Raw genomic sequence first — 12,679 nt, forward strand, 5'->3', positions numbered from 1 at the left:
AGTTTCCCATACCAACATACCGGTTCACCATCATACCACTTCACTTTAGCGCATATACTAGTTCATAATCATTCCTCTTTACAAATGACATATACCGATTCATACTTCAGCATATTGACATCAATGACAACATACGATGTCATCTACTACCGGTTCACATAATGCCAACAATCTCCCCCTTTGGCATTGATGGCAATATACAAAGATATCTCTTTGCTTCACATCTTCTCCCCCAATTGTTGCAGATATCTTTTTCGCTTCACTTCTTCTCCCCCTTTGACAACAATGCCAAAGTGGAGGCACAAGCTTCCTTGTTCTATTATGTTGCTCCCCCTGAGGAGTAGCATCCTTCAACACACCAATCCTGAAAAAAATTTGACTATGCAATACCTGACTGATGTGGAGCATACATCTTTAGTTGACCTCTTGAAGGGGTAGCACCCCTAGTTCACCTCTTAAGTACATAAATGTAGCCTTTGGGAGAGGCTTGGTGAATATGTCTGCTAACTGCTCCTTACTGGAAACATGTTCCATTACAATCTCTTTGTTCTAAGCCTTTTCTCTCAAGAAATGATACTTAAGCTCAAAGTGCTTGGTTCTAGAATGTAAAACTAGATTCTTTGAAATATTGATAGCACTTGTGTTATCACAAAATATACTTACCAGTTCAGAAATAGGAACTTTGAAGCCATTTAGTACATGCTTCATCCAAATTGTCTAAGTGCAGTTCATGAAAGTTGCAACATACTCCGCTTCTGTTGTAGACTAAGAGATACAACTTTTCTTCTTACTCATCCATGAAACTAGTCTACCACCAAGAAATAATGCACCACCAGTTGTGCTTTTCCAGTCGTCCATATTACCTACCCATTCAGCATCTGTGAATACTTTCAAGTTGAAATCCTTGCCATATGGATACCATAATCGATAATCAATAGTTCCCTTCAGATACCTAAGAATCCGCTTGATTGCAACCAAGTGGGATTCTCTTGGAATTTTTTGGAACCTTGCAGTAATGCCAACTACATGTGCAATATCTGGTTTGCTATGCACTACATAATGCAATTTACCAATCATTGATTGGTATTCCTTCTCATTAACCAATGCTGAGTCATCCTCTTTGGATAGTTTGCAACTGGTCACCATCGGTGTACCAACCGGTTTGCTATCTTCCATGCCAAAGGTCTTCAACACCTCTTTGACATACTTGGACTGAGTGATAAAGATTCCATCTTTCATCTGTTGAATCTGCAGTCCAATGAAGAACTTAATCTCCCCTATGAGTGACATCTCAAACTCTTTCTTCATCTCATCTGCAAACTCATGACTCATCTTGTCATCTCCACCAAAGATAATGTCATCAACAAATACATCACAGATCAAGATTTGATCTTCTTTAGATTTCAAGTAGATATTGCTATCTTCGCTTGTTCTCTCAAATCCAATCTTCACAAGATTGGAGTGCAGGTGTTCATACCTTGCTCTAGGTGTCTGCTTTAGGCCATATAAGGCTTTATGTAGTCTACAAACCATGTCACTGTCTCAGATAGGGCAAACCCATTTGGTTGCTCTATATACACCTCCTCTTCAAGTAAACCATTTAGGAATGCAGATTTTACATCCATTTGATATACTTTGAATCCTTTAAAAGCGGCATATGCAAGAAGCATACGAACTCCTTCCAATCTGGCTATAGGAGCAAAGGTTTCTCCATAGTCTTCTCCATCTTCTTGTGCATATCCTTTACACACCAGTCTGGCTTTGTTTCTAATCACTGTGCCATCCTCATTCAACTTATTTCTGAAAACCCATTTTGTACCGATGACATTTTTATGTTCTAGTCTAGGTACCAAAGACCATGTACCATTTTTCTCTATCTGGTCAAGTTCCTCTTCCATTTCCTTGATCTAGTCTTCATCTTTATGTGCCTCTTTGAATAATTTAGGCTCAAATTTAGAGATCATACATGAGTTTTCTCTGACCTTTCTTCTTGTAAGGATTCCTACATCCTTATCTCCTATGATCTTCTTAGGATCATGATTCAACTTGACATACTGAGGAATGGTCTTAACAAATTCCTCTTTCTTTTCTTCTTCATCCTCTTCTCCATCAGTATCAACATCGACATCTACAAGTGTAGGAACATTGTTACTAGTACTTAGTTGACTGGAAATCGGTTCCTAGAAGGTTACTGCCAGTTCATTTACCGCTTGCTTACTTTTGGTTTCCTCAATTTTCTCAGAGGTTTCATCAACTCTCACATTGATGCTTTCCATAATTCTCTGAGTCCTATTATTGAAACACTTGAGAGCTTTGCTCTTGGTGGAATACCCTAGGAATATTCCCTCATCACATTTCACATCAAATTTTCTCTAGTGTTAGCTCCTCTTGATGTAAAATTTTCTACCAAACACTCTAAAGTATCTAACCACAGGTGTCTTACCGGTCCAATACTCATAAGGAGTTTTATCCTTACCTTTCTTGATGAGTACCTGGTTCATTGTGTAAACTGCAGTGCTCACCGCTTCTCTCCAAAAGGTGTGAGCAACCTTTCCTTGAATCAGCATTGTTCTTGCTGCTTCAACCACAGTCTGGTTATTCCTCTCTGCTAGGCCATTCTACTGAGGAGTCCAAGGGGCAGACAGTTGCCTCTTGATACCATGTTCTTCATAGTACTTTTTGAATTCACTGGAAGTGAATTCCCCTCCTTGATCAGTTCTAAGGCACTTGATCCTTTTACCGCTTTCCTTCTCCACTAATGCTCTGAAAGCTTTGAACTTTCCAAAAGCTTCAGTCTTATCTTTCAAGAATGTTACCCACATCATTCTTGAGTAGTCATCAGTGAGAATCATGAAGTACCTATCACCCTGCAAACTCCTAGTTTTCATAGGACCACACAAATCAGTATGCACAAGATCAAGTAAATTGTTAGCAGTGAAAGGTTTACCATTAAAGGTTGAGGAAGATATTTTCCCTAGTTGACACTCTCTGTACAAGGTATTTTCTAGTTTTCTCAGCACTGGCAACCCTCTAACGGCCTTGATCTTATTGGCCTTCACAGTGTTATCAAAGTTTACATGGTAGAGTCTCCTATGCCATATCCAGCTATCATCAAACTTGGCCATAAGACATGTATTGATATTTGCATTCAGCTGAAATAGGTTACCTTTGGTTTGCATGCCAGTAGCCACCAACACACCATTCTTTCTTTTGATTCTGCACACTCCATTCTTGAATTCCAGAGTGAGACCACTATCATTTAGTTAGGCAACACTCAAAAGTTTGTGTCTAAGACCATCAACCCAATACACATTGTCAGCACTGCTCTTTCCATTTAGAGAGATGGGCCCTCTGCCTTTGACCATACATGGTGCATCATTACCAAAGCGAACCACACCACCATCATACTCTTCCAAGGATAGAAACTTGCTCTGGTCACCAATCATATGGTGAGAACAACCACTGTCAATAATCCACTCATTGGAATTATCAAAGTGGGAGACAAGAGCAGTCTTGTCTGACACATCTTCCTTGACAGCAACAAACACAATATCTTCATTTTCTTCATCTTCTGATTCCTCATCTGTTACACCTTCATCAACTGCCACAAAACAGTTTCTCCAGTTTCCTCCTTTGAATTTATTGAACCTTTCTATTTTGTCCTTGTTGTCACCATTAGGATAGTTCACAACAATATGTCCTATCTGGTTATAAGAAAAGAATTTCAAAGGGAGCTTACCTTTGTATTTACCAGTTCCTTTAGGAAGTTTCCTAGCAAGAAGAGCTTCAAATTCCATCAGAATCTCCTCATCATCCATTTCTCTTCTCTGTCTTGGTTCACCATTGCTACTTGCTTCTTTTCCTTTTCTGGATGGTACAGTAGAAGCTTTAAAAGTTGATTCAGTCTTTTGAACACTACCATCAAAACTATTTAGCTCATAAGCTGTCAACTTTGCAATGATGGAGTCTAGGGATACCTTAGTCTTGTCTATTGATCTCAACTCTTGAATAGCAGCAACCCTTATTGCATAGACCGGTAATAAGGATATCAGAACTTTTCTTACCACAGTGGAATCTTCTATTTTACCACCTGCACTCTTGATATCTCTGACAACAGTTTTGATTCGTATTCCATACTATTGAATGGTCTCACCTTCAACCAGCCGCATGTCTTCAAACTTCCCTCTAAGGCTTTCTTCCTTAGCTTGTTTTACATGCTCATCACCTCCATAGATATTTTCAAGAGTATCCCATACTTCTTTGGGATTTACTTTATCTTGGACATCAATAAACTCAATTTCAAATAAACTACTAATTAGGGCTTCCATGACTTGCCCATTCTCCTACATCTCTCTCTTTTGGTCATCGGTGAGAGTACCGGTAGGGGCAATATAGACATTCTCAACATAGCTCCAGTTTTGAGCACCCATGCTTCTAATGTATATCTTCATTCTATCTTTCTATATATTGAAATTATCTCTATTGAACTTTGGACCTTCCCTCTTCATCGTTACAGTAGGATCTTTCCCTCAAGCGGTTAAGTTTACAACACAAAGGACCTAGAAGATTTCTCTAATACCAATTGATAACTCAATGATGAATAGATAGTACCAAACCAGTACTAAGAGGGGGGGGTGAATCAGTATAGGCAAAAACACATTCCTAAAACTAGTTTGTCAACAAACACTATGTTTTGACAGACAAACAGTAACACCGGTCTTAAACAAAGTACAATCGGCAAAACCCAGAATAACTGAGACAAGCATAAATCGGTTGACACTTATCTTGTCATAAAATCTAATACTTCATTTCCATTTCACCCTAGTGCATGAACAGGTAATCTACCATTAAAACATAATAACAGCTAGTTCAACATGTTTTACCATCGGACATAAGACACTGAATCATCACATGAAAACATCACACATGACACACAAATTTTTCACATGGAAACCCAACTGGGAAAAACCATGGTGGGGATGAATACCCACAAGCTATTTTGAACTCTTTAGATGTCCGCTCTGTTAGGAGCCTTGTTTGGTTAAAGACTAATACAATAGGTTATGTTATGAACCGGTCCTGTTAGGGATCACCCGGTTAAGGGTTAAACCCTGTTAAAGGTTACCTTGTTAGAGGATTTCGAGAGCTCAATGGTTTTGAGCCACCCTATTAAAGGATTTATAGCAAGCTGATTAAAGCTACCCTATTAAGGGATTTCCCAACTATTGAAGTGGTTAGAGATCAATAGGTATTACAATTATCTGGTAACAACACTCAATGCCAATGTGCTCCTCTTCACCTTCTGTACTTACACTTTGTAGGTATCACTTCTCTCCTTTGGTCTGGCAATAATCATGTATCTCTTCACTTGGATACTCACACACAACTTTTGCCAACAACCTCAGAAAGAAACACAACATCGATCTTATAGGAAACAGATAGGTCGGTAGCATAAACCCTAAACCCTAAACCTGTTAGATTAAGCATTTCAAACGGTTCAATCCTGACTGTTGAGCACATTGCATTAAATGCAATAGTCTTGAACCAATCTCAAGACATTCTCCATCATTCATTTTCCACCACTTTCATGGTGACTGGTAACCCATTATGCATTTTCACCATTTATAGACTTCGTACATTCCTGAGGTAGATAGTAATAATCTCCTTCATGCAAGATCCTTCACGCACACAAGGCTGATGTGGCAAAATAATCTGTTCTTCATTGCAATGCTAACTCATCATAAAAGGTCATCAGTTGAGTCACATAGGCTTGAAGCACCTCAACTGGAAACCCTGAAGTTGAGACTACCAACTGGTAGTCATACAGAGCTTACATATACTAGTTTCCCATACCAACATACCGGTTCACCATCATACCGCTTCACTTTAGCGCATATGCCAGTTCATAATCATGCCTCTTTTCCAATGACATATACCGATTCATACTTCAACATATTGACATCAATGACAACATACAATGTCATCTACTACCGGTTCACATAATGCCAACAGATAGATGGTTAGTTCTAGAGGATTCAATTTGAGACATGTTTGACATTAATAATCTCCTTGTGCATTTGAGTTATTATTATGATGCCATTCATTGATATTGAGTTTGGGAGATGGTTTATTGGGTGCATTCCCTTAGGATTGGGAATGGTATTAGTTTGATCTTCTTGGTTATTTTCTTACATCCATTTTGATTATATGATATATATTTTTGTTTGGTCCAAGGGGCTAAATAATTTTGGGTGTTGTTATGGTTATTTATTTGGGGATTTATGGAGGAGATCACACTTGACACAATTGTCATTTAGAGGTGTATGTAGAAGGACATACTATAGGTTTTGATTTGAAATATTTCTCTATTTGGTCTTAGTTATCTTCCTACATGTTCAGTTTTACATTACATTGATTTGAGGTTGTTTGGAGTTATGTGTTCACTAGCTTGTGTTCATGTGGGACATAAAATGGAGGTTCATTTATCTCTTTCCTTTGTTGGGTGTGGAGACAATGGGAGAGCATTGGAGACTTGTGGTGAGAGTTTTACGTGCAGGTTATTGGTTTACATATTATACTTATTGGTGTGGATGTTCCTTGATACTACATTGTTATGGTTACACTTTCTATGAGATGTTAGTGGATTGATTTTAGATTTGGCATTACCTATGCAATGGGAGTTTCTAGTTGTTTATGTGATAATTATTCTATTTGGAGCTCATGGTTTCATGTTATGGGTTGTATATGTTGATGATATGAGATTCACTTGATATGTTTGTATACCTTCGAGGTATGGATAGTTTAAAAATTTAATGTGTTAGCACTAGTTGTGGTTGCTATTTGAGTTATGGTTATATGTTCTTGATAGCTATTGATGCATTGGTTACCATTGGATTGAGTGTTTGTATTTGGATATCAATTGAGATAGGACTTATATTTTTGTGTGACCAATTGTGTAGCTTTCTCTTTGGATGGCCTTTTCATGTCTAGTGGCAGTGGCATGGTGGAGGGTGACAACATTCATGTATGAGATTGTGGTCACTTTGTTTCTCATTGCAGGTATCTTGATGGAACACATGGGGCACTTGGATTTGATGATGGTATATCTATTGAAGGGATTGTTTTATTGTTCATGTTGTGGTTACTTATTTCCCTTTAATGCATACAAAAAGTGGGAGAATGTGTTAGAATCCAAGAACACTGTGAGGGGGGGTGAATCAGTGTTCTACTGGAATGAATAATTTTAACCTTATTAAAGCCAATCACATAAATGAATAAGCCAATCAAATAAATGAATATCATGACACAGAAAATTATACGTGGAAAACCTCGAAGAGGAAAAACCATGGTGGGATTTATGACCCACAATATCAATCCACTATCCATATGAAGAGATATTACAAAATATAGGGGCCTACACTTGCAAGAAGGCTTATAGCCTAGATCACACTTCTCAATTATAAAAGGAGCCTCACTGACTACATACAAATCCAAAATACAATACAAAGAAATGATTGAACTGCAAAGATATCATCTTCTTTTCCTGAATATAGTTCCGGTCTGAAACCCTTAACCCTATATCAGAACAACCCTTTACAAAAATATCCTCACATACATAATCTCTCGCATATATTTCACATCTCCTTCATTATTTCCTTCCTTATACATATTCTCATCCCATATCATATCATATCTCAAAATGATCTAACCAACTAACCTATATGATGAATAATGATGAACAGTTAGTACCAAACTGGTACTGAGAGGGGGGGTAAATTAGTATAGACAAAAATACTTTCTCTGAACTAGTTTGACTACAAAGACTACACTTAACTGGGAAATAGTATCACCGGTCTAAATCAAGGCACTACCGGTAAAACACAGTGAGAATGTGAAAGACATAAATCGATAACGCTTAGATTTCCACACAATCTAATATCTCATTTCCACTTCACCCGTATGTGTAAACAAGTAATATATCATCAGAAATATAATGATTGTTGGTTCAATATGCTTTACCACTTGACAGAAAATATTAAAGCATCACACATGACACATTGATTTTTCACGTGGAAACCCAACTAGGAAAAACCACAGTGGGGATGAATACCCACAAGCTATTCTTTGAACTCTTCTGAAGTCCGCTCTATGAAGAGCCTAGTCTGGTTAAAGACTTTACAATAGGTTTTGTTAGGAACCAATCCTACTAGGGATCACCAGTTAAGGGATGGCTAAATACCTAGTTAAAAGGTTAGAACCCTATTAAAGGTTACCTCGCAAGAGGATTTGAAGAACTCATTGAATTGAGTCACCCTGTTAAAGGATTTACACAAAAGCCTATTAAAACTACCCGGTTAAGGGATTTTCCAACTACTGAAATGGTTAGAAGTCAATAGGTACTACACTGATCTGATAACAACACACAATGCCAAGGCAGATCCTCTTTATCTCCTTTTCTTCTGCAATCACACTCTGCAGGTATCCACACACTTCTCCAGTCTAGCAAGAATCAAGTATCTCTTCACTTGGATACACACATAACATTTTCCAACAACAACAAAATGAAAAACATCATCAACCTTATAGGAAACAGATAGGTCGGTAGCATAAACCCTAAACCCTAAACATTTAGGTTTAACAATTCAGTTAGTTCAATCCTGATCGTTAATCACACTACATTGAATACAACAGTCTTGAACAGACCTCAAGACGTTCTCCAACATTCATTCTTTGCCATTTCAGGAAGCTGATAACCCATCACACGCTCTCCACCATTTACAGAGACTTCGTACATTCTTGAGGTAGATAGGATCAATCTTCTTCATGCAAGATCCTCAAGGAAATCCTTTACATGCACAAGGCTGACATGGCAACATGATCTGATCTTCATTACAATGCTAACTCATCACAAGATGTCATCGGTTGAATCAAATAGGCTTGGAATGCATCAACCTAGAAACCCTGAAGTTGAGACTACCAACCGGTAGTCATGCCAAATGAAACCCCGATACAAAACTTCCCATATACCGGTTCTCATTCCAACATACCGCTTCACTTTTTCACATATACCAGTTCACAACATCATGTCGATTCTCTTGCCAGTTTTCTTACATCAATATACTGGTTCATACTTCAGTATATTGACATCAATGACAACATACAATATCACCATGTCATCAAGCTCTGCACATATGCCAACACTATATACCCTTTACAATTTATCATGCCTTATGTCGACTTACAAAGATAATTACAATATGAATATACATGTCCTCTAGATAACATAAATACATGAATATCAAAAACAATTGCCGATGTTGGATCTAAAAGATGTTGGCCTCCAATACTGATAACTTGATTCTAAGCCATGTTGGCCTACATTGCTAGTAACCAAAGAATTCCTTCCAACCTGTCGGGGCTGGTGCCAGTGCCAATGTAGTGTCTGTGAAGTCCCTGTCGGTACACAACTAACCCAAAATATGAAGCCAGAATAAATTACCATGTTTCCATCAATAACAACATATTGAAACCAACCAATTGAGTGTCAATTTCCAACAATTTCCCCCTTTGGCATTGATGGCAACACTCATGTGAAAAATGGTCACGGTTTCCAACTATCATTTTCATTTGTAACCTGCTCCCCCTAAGCTAAATATCCATCAATACAAAATACTCTATACTTCCATAATTTTTCACCTATACCCCTTCTAATTTATACAACTCCCTTTTCTTTTTAACATGAATATCAGTCTCCCTTTGACATCAATGCCATCAAAATTACCAAAAAGTATCAAAAATCCAAAAAGCAAGATGAAGAATGAAAGACTGTATAATTAATATGTCCCAAAATACTTTACCGAAGCTGAATATATTTAAAATATCCAGATAGGCCTTCTCCAATAGCTCTAGATAGGTATTCCAACCTGATTTGAAAGTGTCAGATATAGATACAAGTCCATTTTGTAGATGGGAAAATGACTCTTTCTCATTAAGCTCTATCGGTGTGGGCTTACCAACCAAATCTATACATTCCTTATGTACACTAAGTGAATCCAATCGGGGACTCACTAGTCCTCTAAGATTTTTGTCTCTCCTTATGATTTATATTTTTCCTTCTCAAGAGCAAAAACTTGGGCTTCCAAAACCAAAATTCAACCATCTTTAGATGTAGTTAATGAATTCAATCCATCAAAATAATTGGCTATACCTTCAATCTCCTCCTAACTATCCTTAATCTTTTTATCTTTCTCAGCTGTGAGCAAACTTGTATTACAACATACTCGGTAGATATTAGTAAACTGCCTCAATGTATTATCTGCCAATTTCAACTTATCATTAATCTTATTCCTCTCAGACTTAATCACTTGATCAAATTTAGCCCATTTTGCCTATGTGAACCTCTACAGTGCTTGTCGGTTTGAGATCTACTGTAAGGATTGAAAATCCTTTGAAATATGCTCAGTGATTGTCTTAAGCTTATCGGATGGGCTTGCTTCTCTATCAAACTTGCACTCCAGAACTAGTCTATACAAAAAAATGATAGACTGATCAATAACCCCTTTATCTATAGATCCCTCCTTCAACATTTTATGTGCAAGCATCATCATGAGTTCAGTAGAACTCATCTTAGTTATGCTTTTCTTTTCAACCTATGAGGTGTCAGTTGACAACAATGATAGACTCACTATCGATTCCCTACTGGATTCCCCTTTCTTCTCCTCTGATGTTTTAACCTTTATATCTTACTCACTTGCATCGGTGGCTTCGCCACTCGGTACAGTCTCAATAATTGTCAGTTCCTCCCTAGGAACTATAACCTCATCCTATACATTTGTATCCATAGGACTATTGTCCTCAACATTAGAAACATGTACATTATCAACCTTTACACTCTTTGTATCTACTAGTATCTCAACATTTGCCTGTACGTTTGTATCTACTGGGGGCTCAATATCCACTATCTTAATGTTTTACAAAATTGAGGGTGAAGTACCCATAATACCCTTTCCTTTTCCTTCAACTGGGATGTTTGCAATATCTGTCTTTGGTTCCGATGAAGTATAAAAAACCATGGTTCTCTTCAAAGAACTTAACCCATGCCTTGTGGGTCTCCTTGATTATCTCATTTACTCTACCTGATATAAGACTGATTATTCTATGCTTGTTGTTAAATATTTTCCTATCTACAACCTCAAGTATCTTATCCCTCTCCTTTGGAGAAATAGAAACACAAATAGATAACAAATCTTGTATCTTTATATGCATGTCTTCTTGCATTGCTAATAGTCTTCTAGCATCTTAAAATATCATACAATTTTGTCAATATTTAGTTTTCAATTTTTATCAAGGCTTTCTTATAGATATCGAAAGAAAACAAAACTAATTCCTCTACCTCTCTTTGTTCATCATTATCTAAATGTTCATAATCAATTTGTACATTCTTTAACAAACCATATTTATTAATCTCATCAACTAACTCTGCACAAGTCTTTGGTGGAATGATAGTTACATTACCAAATTCAAGTGCAAGATCAATGTCATCCTTCTTCTTTCTCCTTCCAGTACCAGATGGGGTTGAAGGTGTTTCTTTTGGTGCTCTTTTCTGTGTTGGTACCCTAATAGTAACTTTCCTAGCCAGTTGCTTCTTAGCCTCTACCTTGGTTTCTTCAGTTTTCTTCCTCAATACCCTTTTAAATGCCAAGGGTGTGTCATTTTCAGATGTAGATTCAACTGCAATAGGTTCCATGAATATTTTTGTTTCTCTTCTCTTCCCGCCTTTCTCTAGGATATCATGAATCAATGCTTTGATATCTTGTGAAACCTTTTCAACAAACTTGCTTGCATTTCCTTCTTGTTTCTCTCTTTTCTTCCAGTTGAACTCAATTTCAATTTCATGCATTTTTTGCTTAGCAGTGCCAAAGTTTTTTATAGTTTCATCTATTGGTGCATCAATTAGCATTTGTGCATAAGCTTCATAACCCATTTCCTCAATCCAAATATTTTGGGGCCTAACAACTTCCATCAAAGTTTCATCTTTCTTGACCATGAAGCATATGTCAGTTGAATACTTCTCAACAATGTGCTTGGGAACCCTCATCCTAGAATGCATAGCCTTCTTAAATGCTTTAAAATAACCCCACACTTTGTCATCTCTTTGACTACCCAATGTAGCAATTGACTGTTTTAGTTGCCTCCCTACCGAGATATCGAATGCCCATTTTCTCTTCCCAAAACTGGGAGTCTCTTTGATAAAAAATAGAATTGAACAAACAATTAGGTTACCATATTGGAATGTTCCTTTCTTTTCTCCTTTAATATTTCCTAGGTTTATCAACAGTTCATCCAACATCCAACCACATAGATCCAACTTCTCATTCTCCCTCATCATTTTATAAGCTACATAAATGCAAGAGCTAGAAATAGAATTCAATTAGTTTGATTGTGTTACCTTATAACCATTGACCATGCTTCCGAATCTGATATATATGTTAGTGATAGTACTGATCCTCATTGACCGCTTGTTTGATGTTGCATAAGTAATCTTGTTGACTCGATCATTTGAAACTTTCTTCTCTGGACATTGTCCAACCTACAATAAATTGGTGATTGCCCTGATCACATCCTTCATAATCTTATATGGTCTAGCTAATCAGATAAACTCTCCATGCACCCTGCTCAA

This window comes from Cryptomeria japonica, chromosome 4 (genome assembly GCF_030272615.1).
Source record: "Cryptomeria japonica chromosome 4, Sugi_1.0, whole genome shotgun sequence".
Lineage (NCBI taxonomy): Eukaryota > Viridiplantae > Streptophyta > Pinopsida > Cupressales > Cupressaceae > Cryptomeria > Cryptomeria japonica.